The sequence below is a fragment of the Schistocerca cancellata genome, chromosome 2, assembly GCF_023864275.1.
Source record: "Schistocerca cancellata isolate TAMUIC-IGC-003103 chromosome 2, iqSchCanc2.1, whole genome shotgun sequence".
NCBI lineage: Eukaryota > Metazoa > Arthropoda > Insecta > Orthoptera > Acrididae > Schistocerca > Schistocerca cancellata.
The window spans coordinates 289,155,926-289,168,227 of record NC_064627.1 but is presented as its reverse complement, the minus strand read 5'-3'; positions in this window follow the sequence as shown (position 1 = coordinate 289,168,227).

Here is a 12,302-nt window from a genome sequence, read left to right as displayed (position 1 = left end):
TATCCTACTTGAGAGATGAGCGTAATACGAGATAATTGTGGAATTTGAGTTTCTCTCGGTCTGTTATTCAAACAACAAGTAAATGCACCAAGGTGACGTCTTCAACAACTGCTAGTATTTCAACATGTGCACGCCCACAGCCTGCACACATTGTCAAGGCACCGAGAGTGAATATTAATTAACAACAGGTCAACAAGCAGCATTAATTCTGTCCCTCTGCTGTTTGAGCAGGGACAGAGCATGATTTCAAGCAAGAGCTAAATATGTATAACACAATTGGCTTAGAAGCTCTCTGATTGGCCTGTTGCAAATACAGGGACATACCTTAATGGGGAAGAAAGGGTATGGCTTAGGAATATGGGAGGGGAGTTTGCTGAAGGGAGGAGAGTGGGAGAGATTAGTGGGGACGAGAAGCGGATAGGCTGGTGGAGGAGATGTGCGGGGGAGATCATGCTCAAGGTCAAAGGTTCAGAGTGCCACTGCTTTTCTACTACTACCCAAAAAATTCATTATGAAGAAACACCTTTCTTTATGGAAATACACGTTTATCAAATGTCTTTGTCGTCTTTCTGAAAGACAAACAGATCGTTTTGTCCTCCCAAAGAATCCAACAAAAGTAACGAATTATTTTCTGCAACTGGTAAGGCGTTTCAGACGAAATGTAGAAAATTACTGTTTCATTTTCTATCAGATTTTATACATTGATTACAAAATTTTTGCAAGTAAACAGCGCTTTTTTCTGCCAACAAACCATGAAGTGGGGTTTCGTGCAGTTAGTTTTTTTTTTCCACGGAACCTGACTGGGAGCGTTGTACACAGCAGTTGCAGAGGTAACAGCAACCTACGTATTCACGTTAGAGTTTAATTTCCCTATAGTTTTACCGCAAAGTGGCATAAACTCTACATGTCTACTTGCACTAAACTTGGAAATTTTACGACTCTCTATTTCATGATATCTTGAGTCTACTAAGCCAGCTCGAACAAGCCTGAGAAATCACTACTGTCCATTTCATTTTTGATTCGATGGACCCAGTCTAATAAATCTCCATTAGTGAGGATACATTGCCTCTAACGTACAGTTCTAAAAGTTCTAAATCTTTCGAGTAGTTTTCCTTTCATATTTTTCCGAGTTTCGTTTTTGTGCATACTTGTTTCTACGAGTAGTTATTTACCCTCACTAGTAAACCTCACGCTCAAGTTTTACAAAATGAAATCGATTTTGCTACCGCTAACGTGAAGTTCTTATATCCTCCTTCAAATCCTCTTCTTTGTCACTGAAAGTCATTGCATATACAACATGCTGTCTTTGGGACTCTCAATTGGTACAACTAGTATCGCTTGACTTAGGCTCCCAGAATCGTTAGAGATGTCTCTTTTAATGTTTCTGCAATTTATATCGGAATGTCAACGTCATTCGATTATATTTCCAAGAGAACAGCCAAAAAATCACATATGTTTGTGTGTCTTAAGTGCAGCTTGTTGATTTCTGTTGATATCGCATTCTTCATGTATTATCTTCGAAATGTTGAGAGTTAACAGCATTCCGGATTACTACCCATCCGGATAACTATGCGTTTAAGGCGCCTCTTCCGAGAGGGTGTGGTACGCTGGCCTGAGATCGTGTCCCCCCAACGGACTATCGCTGAGGGTCAGTGTACTGGCCAGCCTCAATGTGATTTTTAGGCGGTTTCTCACATCCCACTAGGTGAATATTGGGATGGTATTCAAGCCCCACCTCAGTTACACGACCGACAAACACTTAGAAAAGTCTTACACATATTCACATGAGTAACACTGCACGCAGACTGTTGAGATGCACACATTCCGTCCCAGCGGGGGGAGGAGGGTGTCATAGAGTAGCACTAGGAAGGTATCTGGCCACCTCTTAAGTTAATCGTAATAACGAATTCGTTCATAGTAATGCCATGATGACCTTGCACCGATTCGGGACAAAGGCACAATAAAAAGAAGAGGAAGAAGAAGAAGGAGAATGGTATTACACATTACTGTGAAACTCTGGAATCTGCACGTTGATAGATTCTACTAACAGATATATACAATACCGCAAAGGGGACTGGTAACTATTGTCGTTTGTGAATACCAAAAGAGCTTCAAGTTTGACAGAACCGTTGAGTATTGTGTCACAGAAACCAATAATGCAAATGAATATTACCTCACAAATTACCGTTGGGTTTTGTCTGGTCATGTGTTTATCGGTGTGCTGTTAGCCAAAGCTGTGCACCAACCACGTTGCTCACGCACAGTCAGCTTAACCCTAGCAATATCAACATTTTTTCCACAATGTGCGTTACCAGCGGGACACAGGTACTTTACGCCACCTTAAAAAAATTGCCAATTGTTATTTGCTTATATCAACAACAAACCTTTCAAAAAGGTGATGATATGTCATTAGGGTCCAGAGCCTGAAAATATTTTTAGCACATCGCTAGCAGTATCAACGCACATTCAAAAATGTGCACTGCCAATGGAGAGATACCTTATGACCAACGAAAAAAAAATAAAAAATGCAAACTTCATTAATTATTGTTGAATTTTACGCACAATATATTATTTAAGGAGGTACTGATGTGCAATTAAGGATATTGAATATAGTATTTGGAGAGGAAAGCAAAATCTGTTACTAAGACTGGAACTTTTAGGAAAAGTTTAACTGAAAAATTTTAAACTTTTATTGAATTAGATAGAACAATTGATTAAAACCATAGGTATTTTTATAATTTTAAAATATAGAGTAACTGACTAGATTACAATATTTTCAAAAGGTGGGCATAAAGTACTCCCCCCCTCACCACCACCCTTGATATTGCGAGGGATAAAACCCCGCTAGAGTGAACATTTTTTCAGTTGCATGGTGGGTAATGGTATAGGAAATTCTCAATAATTTTTCAAAAATACTTGCAGTGCATCTTAGCAGATAAAGTTTGATAGAGTATTTGTTTGAGTGTATTAAACAAATTTGAGGGCTTCTTTCTCATTAGTGTAACGGTAGGGAGTTGGTAGTATCAACCTCACAATGAAAACAAATTAACAGATGGCTTAGAAGACGGTACTACAGAGAGACTTTTATCACACGTATTAAGCATGGGGGTCAAAAAATTACTCGCCTGCACGAGACATCACGCTAATACGACGTAACATCGCCTCTGCCTTGATAACGGCCTCATTTCTGCGAGGAAGAAAAGCCACAAGTTTTTTCAGGCATGCCATACCCAACTGAAACTCACTGACGGTTACATCTTGTGTAGCTACAGTTTTCAGGACTGTTTATTGCTACGTTTCACATACTGTTCAAAATAATCCTAAATATCTGCTGTCGTGTTAAGATCGGATGATTTAGGCGAGGCGAGGGTGCCTGACTGATAGTCAGACCAGGAATTTATGCGTACACCCACGTGAACAGGGCTGTTGCCATTGCTGGAAGACGAGATTTTCACAGAATACTTCTCATGAGGACGTGGACGGAAGGGCAACACTCGGCCACCGAGAATTTTGAAACGTACAACCTCGTTCATGTTAGCTGTAACCTCAATAAGTGAGTCATGGTTCGAAAAACATCGCAAAAGCGTCACAGCCCCATGCCGATCTGAACTACAGTCTCCACCCACTGCGAGTTAAGGGTCTCACTGGGCTGTCATTGCACTCCATACTACGCATCATTGGAAAAGTGGCCAAACTGTGACTTGTCGTACTACATTACATGCCTGCAGTCACGTACTGAGCAATTTCCGTGTTGACTGGTCCACTGACGATATGCAAATTAATGCGTCGCTGTGAGCAAAGATATTTCGCGATCTATCTCACTTCGAATATCTATTACATGTAGTTTCCTTCGCAATACTCGATCGAAAACTGGGACATTTGTACCTGTATTATTCTTGTTTTCGTATACAGGACGGTAGAGTACAATTATTTAAAAAATGCAAACACGAATACATTGAGATGACAAAAGTCATGGGAGAGCGATATATACATTTACAGATGGTGGTAGTACAGCGTCCCCAAGTACAGAAGAGTAGTGTATTTGTGGAGCTGTCATTCGTACTAAAATGGTTCATGTGTTTACGGCCTTGCGATGCGAATTAACGAATATTGAACATGGAAAATTCCATTTCGGAAATCGCTAGGATATTCAGTATTTCGAGATCCACAACGTCAAGATTGTGCAGAGAATACTAAATTTCAGGCATTACGGCTCACCACGGACAGCACAGTGGCCGACGGCTTTCACTTAGCGTAGGAGGGCAGCGGCGGTTGCATACATTTGTCAGTACTAACAGGCAAGCAACACTGCGAGAATTAACCGCAGAAATCAATGCGGGACGTACAACGAACGTATGCTTTAGGACAGCACGGGAAAACCTGGCGTTGGCAGGCGCCCGACGGTAGTGCCTTTGCTACCAGCACGACATTGCCTGCAGCGACTCGCTGGGCTCGCGACGATATCGTTTGGACCCTAGACGACTCGAAATCTGTAGACTGGTTAGATGAGTGCCAATATCCGTTGCTCAGAGCTGATGTTAGGGTTCGAGTGTGGCGCAGACCCCACAAAGCCATGAACTCAAGTTGTCAACAAGGCACTATGTGAGCTGGTAGTGGTTCCATAATGATGTGAGCTGTGTTTACATGGAATGGGCAGGGTCCTCTGGTCCAACTGGCCTATCACTGACTCGATTTGGTAGTGATCGTCTACTTGGAGACCATTTGTAGCCGTTCATAGACTTCATGTTGCCAGATACCAATGTCATGTCCTGGGCCACAATTGTTCGCGATTGGTTTGAAGAACATTCTCGTCAGTTCGAGCGAATGATTTGGCCCCACAGATCGTCCGACGTGACTCTCATGGAATATTTGTGGAAGTTAATGGAGAGGTCAGATCGTGCACCAGCAACACTTCCGTAATTATCGACGACTATAGAGGCAAATGGCTCAACATTTCTTCAGGGGACTTCCAATGACTTGTTGCGTCCATGCCACGTCGAGTTGCTGCTCTACTCTAAGAGGTTGACACGATATTAGAAGATGTCCCATGAGTTTTGTCACATCTGCTAAGATTAAGTCATCCAGTGTGCAGGTTTCAGGCAACTTCGGGCAGACTGTGAAGTGTTCAGCATCCTGAAGTCCTCCACACTCACAGGTTGCATCTTCAGTACGTAGTCCTACGGTTTCGAATTTTGTTCGCACGTCTTCACTCTAATTCTCAATCTATTCATAGTCTTCCATGTTTGGTAGGGTAGCTGGTAACTGACAGCCGGCTCTTTCTTTTGGCATTGCCTGTTACTTCCATTTGGTTTGTTGCGCGGCAGTTCTGTTCGGCGAGCGGAAGGTGATGATGTAACTGCTTCACTTGTTTGAAGAAAGCTCTTTCTTGACTTTAGCCTAGGATATAGCGCTTCACTGCCAAACATGGGATACCTGAAATCATTTCCCCATTTTTTCTCTCAACCTCTGCCGCTGTTCTCTGTCTGATATCGGGGGTGCTATGCCTATAAGTTCAAATGGCTCTGAGCACTATGGGACTTAACATCTGAGGTCATCAGTCCCATAGAACTTAGAACTACTTACACCTAACTAACCTAAGGACATCACACACATCCATGCCCGAGGCAGGATTCGAACCTGCGACCGTAGCTGTCACGCGGTTCCAGGCTGAAGCGCCTAGAACCGCTCGGCCACACCGGCCGGCATGCCTATAAGACAGTAGACTTTATCAACATAAGTTTGTCGTAGGAAACTAGTTACAATGCGTGATACTCGTCTCTGATCCCTCTCGGATAAATTCTTTTTACGAGTGAAGTTCGTCACGTCGTGTTATGTGGCTGCTAGTGGTACAGCTCATAAAAATAAAATGTGACACTAGTGCAGAAATGTATTTTTGATGCGTTGGACAGGCCGCTTGATGCAACGATATATCGGGGAACTTAATTCGCAGAGAGGCATGAGAACATCCGAACACGATAGCTCCCTTCTGCCATTCTGTCACGTTTCCACTTCGCCTCATGTTATCTCATTCGAAAGAATTGACTGGCACATAGGCTCCACTTCACTGCTATAATTTCCGTCAGCAGCGAAGGGTCACATGACTTCCTAGTACAGGGTGGGGCAAATAAAAGTGGCCTGGACGAATAGATAAGATTGGACGCGAACGTGTGCATATAACCACACCCTGTGACGTGTACGCTCGCCAATTGATCCACACCGGTTCATAGCGTAGTGCAGGCTGTATGAATTGAGTGGAACCGTGCAAAGGGGACGATAGTACTCACAGTGGTGCAGGGGGTGTTTTTTGTGGAAAGTTACGTGACAGCAGAGTTGTTGAAACGGTGTGGTCAGTTGTTTGCTGAAAAGTTTAATAGAGTCAAAGCGTCAGTAAAGAGTGCCAAGCAACTCTTAGTCAGAAAATGGCGTCAGACAGTATTTATTTTGAACAAGTCAGAAATATTCCGAAACTGTCCGCACACCAAAAAATGTGGCTACAAATCACCAGAAAAAGCTTCAGAATCCTACCAAATCAAGAGCGGCATATCACGTCGATCATGCGGACAGTACTCCACCTGGACCTGCACATGTATCCCTACCGGTTGTCTGTTGTTCGCGCATCAAAACCAGCAGAGACTCCTCAGCACCTCCAGTTTTATGAGTGGCTATTCACTGAGGTAAAAATGAATGGCTTGGACATGGATCTGTTCGTCATGGCTGAAGAAGCCTGGTTTCACCTGAGTGGTTGTGTCAATTCACAGAATTATAGGTTCGGGGTAGCAGAGAGTCCGCATAACTTCCAAGAAACACTACTGCATGATCGGATGATTTGGGTTTGGTGTGCAGTGTCTTTACGCCGCATTATTGGTCCCATCTTCTTTTATCAGACGCTGATTTCGGCGCGGTGCATTGCCAACATTTTTAAACCATTTCTGGCATGGTTAATGGAGGAGGAAAAGACCTACAGCTATGTCCAACAGGATGAAACAACTGCCTATACAACTGCCCTAACCCCGTGCACATTTAACACAATTTTCACGCCAGACAAAGGTGTTAGCAGAGGCCAGTCTGGTAGCGGCCCTAGGTGCTCACCCATGTCACCCTACCTGTCAGTGAGCGATTACTTTGCGTGGGGAAACGTCAAGTCTAAGGCGTATCGCAACAACCCTTATTGACTTCAAAACTGCAGCAGAGCATTTCTAATGAGTCTGCAGCAATTCCAGCTTCGATCCGCCTTCAGGAACTGCTGACCAGGACCAAAAAGTGCCAAAAGACGAATGGTGGTCACTTTAAACATCTGCTATAGTCAGGTCAGTACTGTAGTCCCTTTCCTGTGGTGTGTTTCTTTGCGCCCTGGAACTCTATTCTCCGAGCCATTTCTATTTGCCTCACTAGGTCTACTCCGTCTACAGAACTCCAAATGGAGCAGTGTGTATTTTCATATTTTCATGGGAAGCTGTGTACCCTTCTTCATTTAGAGGAGTATCTCTCTATTTGAGGCATGTCTGCAGAGGCTACGAAAGTTAAAACATTCCACGTTAACGGGACTCCGAGTAGCTCTACTGAAACATAAGACTACGAAACGACATATGACTTTCGGACAATAGCGCCACTAACGCTGTAACCATTTCCTGCACTGTCACAAAAAATTTGCCAATTACCGAAACGCTCTTAATGTTATGACGTCACAGGCAATAGCAGAGAGTGTTATTAGAAAGGAGGGTACGAATGATCTGGAGAGAAGGTGGGTAATACTGGAAGCCGCTATGGTGCTGATAGGTTACAGTTCAGAGATCAGGCTATTTTCGTTTACCAGGATAAATGGTCAATATGACGTGAACGACGAGAGTAGCACCACACAAAATAAGACTCCGTGCACTTCCATATCCACGTCACGACAGGAACAGTAAGTCTGTAGCCTACTACTGAGCATGTAATAGTATTCTGACCGCAAACCTCGCCGAATGATCGCAAACTATCTGATTTGGCAAAATCTGTATTACACTGATTTTAGTAATCAAGGACTGGAGAATGGTAGTATACTTTTCAATGTTTTACAAACGTACGTGACATACTTTTATCTCGGCTCTGAGCACTATGGGACTTAACATCTATGGTCATCAGTCCCCTAGAACTTAGAACTACTTAAACCTAACTAACCTAAGGACAGCACACAACACCCAGCCATAACGAGGCAGAGAAAATCCCTGACCCCGCCGGGAATCGAACCCGGGAACCCGGGCGTGGGATGCGAGAACGCTACCGCACGACCACGAGATGCGGGCTACTTTTATCTCTATTTGGATACGTTTTGTACCTGCTTCCTCCTGGGAGTCTACAACGTAGACACAACTGAAGTGCAGGCGCTCTTGGAGCGAAAGCACAACTGCAGCTATAGTGTCACTCCGAAGCCAACAATAGACACGGCTGTCAAAAAACAGTAACGTCGTAAGGAGCCACGTAAAGCACCCAGAAGAAAGCATTTCCGGCGACTGTCGTATAATCAGACGTGTCCGCTATGTGATACCGCTTGTTAATAGAGAGCGTATTACAGCGAAATTTTCGCTCGGAAGTTTGATCTGCGAAAGCTGTTACTAAGATTATTGTATTACCAGCAATCATCGTAATGGATTCAGCGGTAACATTCGATAACATTTTGCAGGTTAACCAGAAACATTAACTCGTAACAAGGGAACGGACAAACATTCTTCATTCAAAGATAAATGTATCGTTTGTACTGGGACTGTGCTGGGCTATAGAATAATAAGTTCTTTGTAGTTGAAGCTCGCGAAAAAGTATCTCTGCGGCCATAATGGTTTTGACTTGACAATCTGTTTTCAACGGCCAGTGGAATGAATGCAGTCTTAAGTCAGCGTTATAATGGAGAATGTCGACCATTACAACACACGAAATGCTCCTGCCAATAGACGTACCTAATGTTAAGAGAAACCGATTGCAGCATTTCGCTAATGGTACGAGAAAGTATACATCGGTTTATTTCGTAACAACTTCCTCATTTGTTATTCAAATGTTCCTTTATATTCCCTTCACGGACCATTACACATAGCCTTTTCTGAATTAGTTAATAGCCAAGAATATGCAGTGCAATAAATAACATTTAGAATGGAGCAGGTTGTTGTTGAATATTACTCGTAGCATGCGTTTTAGACCTCACACATGTTCTAAAAAACATTATGATTATAGATGTAGAGTAAAACTGAAATACATGTACAAATTATTGGGACACGTTGTTCGCATCAAGTCATGTTAGAAATATCATACCAAGTATCACCGTTAAATATCTGGTTTACCAGTTAAAGTACAATGTGCGACAGCAATAATGCTATATATCTTACATTGTATGTGAAAAGTATCAACCAATGGTCTTTCATGTCATTTGAGTTGTTGTGGTCTGCATTCCGAAGATAGGTTTGATGTAGCTCTCTGTGCTACTCTATCCTGTGCAAGCCTCTCCAAGTCCGAGTAACTACTGCAACTTACATGTTTCTGAATCTGACTTCTGTGTACATCTCTTCGTCACCGTCTACAATTGGTGATTCCTTGATGTCTCAGAATATGTCCTATCAACCGACCCCTTCTTCTAGTCAGGTTGTGTCGGAAATTTCTTTGCTCCCTAATTCTATTCAGTACTTCCTCATTATTTACGTGATCTACCCATCTAATCTTCAACATTGTTCTGTAGCATCACATTTCCATATATTTTATTCTCTCCTTGTCTAAAGTTATAATCGTCCCTGTTTCACTTCCATACATGACTGCACTCGATACAAATACTTTCAGAAGAGACTTCCTGACACTTAAATCTGTATTCTTCTTCAGAAACGCTTTTCTTGCCATTGCCAGTCTATATTTCGTATCGTATCCACTTCGGCCATCATCAGTTATTCTGCTGCAAAAATAGCAAATCTTATCTCCTACTTTAAGTGTCATTTTATTTGACTACATTCCATTATCCTTATTTTCCTTTTGTTGATGTTCATCTTATGTTCTTCTTTAAAGGTCCTATCCATTCTGTCCAGCCCGCATCTCGTGGTCGTGCGGTAGCGTTCTCGCTTCCCACGCCCGGGTTCCCGGGTTCGATTCCCGGCGGGGTCAGGGATTTTCTCTGCCTCGTGATGGCTGGGTGTTGTGTGCTGTCCTTAGGTTAGTTAGGTTTAAGTAGTTCTAAGTTCTAGGGGACTGATGACCATAGATGTTAAGTCCCATAGTGCTCAGAGCCATTTGAACCATTCTGTCCAACTGCTCTTCCAAGTCCTTTGCTGTCTCTGACAAATTAACAATGTCATCGGAAAACCTCAAAGTTTTTATTCCTTTAACCTGGGTTTTAATTCCTACTCCACATTTTTCTTTTGTCTCATTCATTGCTCGCTCAATGTACAGATTGAGTAACATCGGGGATAGGCTGCAACCTTGTCTCACTCCGTTCTCAACCACTGCTTCGCTTTCATGCCCCTTGGCTCTTATAACTGCCGTCTGGTTTCTGTATAAGTTGGAAATAGACTATCGCTCCCTGTATTTTATCCCTGATACGCTCAGAATTTCAAAGTGAGTATTCCAGTCAACATTGTAAAAAGCTTTCTCTAAGGCTAAAACTGCTATAAACTTAGGTTTGCCTTACCTTAACCTTTCCTCTCTGAGAAGTCGTAGGGTCAATATTGCCGCGCGTGTTCCTACAGTTCTCCGGAATCCAAACTAATATTCGCCGAGATCAGCTCCTACCAGTTTTTCTATTCTTCTGAAAGAGTTCGTGTTAGTATTTTGCAACTATGACTTATTAAACTAATAGTTTGGTAATATTCACAGCTGTCAGCATCTGCTTTCTTTGGAATTGGAATTATTATATTCTTTTAGCAACCTGATAGTGTTTCGTCTGTTTCATAGATCTTGCTCACAAGATCAAAGAGTTTTGTCGTGGTCGCCTATCCCAAGGCTATCATTAGCTCTAATGGAATGTCATCTACTCCCGGGGCCTTGTTTCGACTTAGGTCTTTCAGTGTTCTGTCAAGTTCTTCTCGCAGTTTTACATCTCCCATCTCATCTTCATCTACGTCCTCTTCCATTTCTATAATACAGCCCTCAAGTACATCTGTTTTTGCAGACCCCCTTTGTACTCCTTCCACCTTTCAGCTTTCCCTTCTTTACTTAGGACTGGTTTTCCATCCGACCTCTTGATATTCATAAAGGTGCTTCTCTTTACTCCAAAGGCTTCTTTAATTTTCGTGTAAGGTTACCTCTCTCCTAGCGAAATATGCTTGTAAATCCTTACCTTTGTCCTATAGCCACTCCTGCTTAGCCATTTTGCACTTTCTGTTGATCTCCTTTTCTAGACGTTTCTGTCACATTTCGCCTACTTCGTCTACTGTATTTTTTTTATTTTCTCCTTACATCAATTAAATTCAATATCTCCAAGGACTTCTACTAGCCCTTGTCTTCTTACCTGCTTGATCCTCTGCTGCCTTCATCTCTCAGAGCTATCCATTCTTCCTCTACTCTATTCCTTTCCACTGTTCATCTCAATCATTCCGTAATACTCCTGAACCTCTCTACAACATCTAGTTCTTTCAGTTTATCCAGGTCACATCTCCTTCAATTTACACTTTTTTGCAGTTTCTTCAGTTTTAATCTACAGTTCATTTTTCTTCCTCCAACATCCGTCTGATTTTTGCGCCATAGTCGGCTCGAACCACTAAGAAGGCAGCATTGCCCTTGTCAGCTGGTAGGAAGACGCCGAGGGGTCATTCCGGAGAGCACGGAAGCCTCTGCGTTCAGCTCCAGTCATGATTGAAGCTGGTGGTTTGGATTTTAAAAGAACACAGTTCGTTTCTCTACGAATTTCCTCAGCCACTTCACTTGTAAACTTACGAACCACTTGTTCAACACCACTCAATATGTCAGTGAATGGGATGCTTCTTGGTGAAGGAGCAAATTTAAGCCCCTTCTTAAGTGCTGAGATGGCTCCTGCGTCTGCAATAATCACATACCAAAAATTACCTCGGGACCCAACATCCAGAATAGTGAGGAATACTTCAGAGCCTCTCAAACGGTATCGCTGGAAGAGAATACTATTAACAACCTCCTCCCCAAGGCACCAAGACCGCCCACGTTCTATGGTCTGCCGAAGGTGCATAAGAAGGACACACCGCTGAGGCCGATAGTGAGTACCGTCGGATCGCCGACCTATAAACTTGCTAAACTTCTGGTCAGCCTCCTCTCTACACACGTTGGACACTGTGGACACCATATAAAGAATACGGTGGACTTCATCAATCGGATGAAAGGTCTCC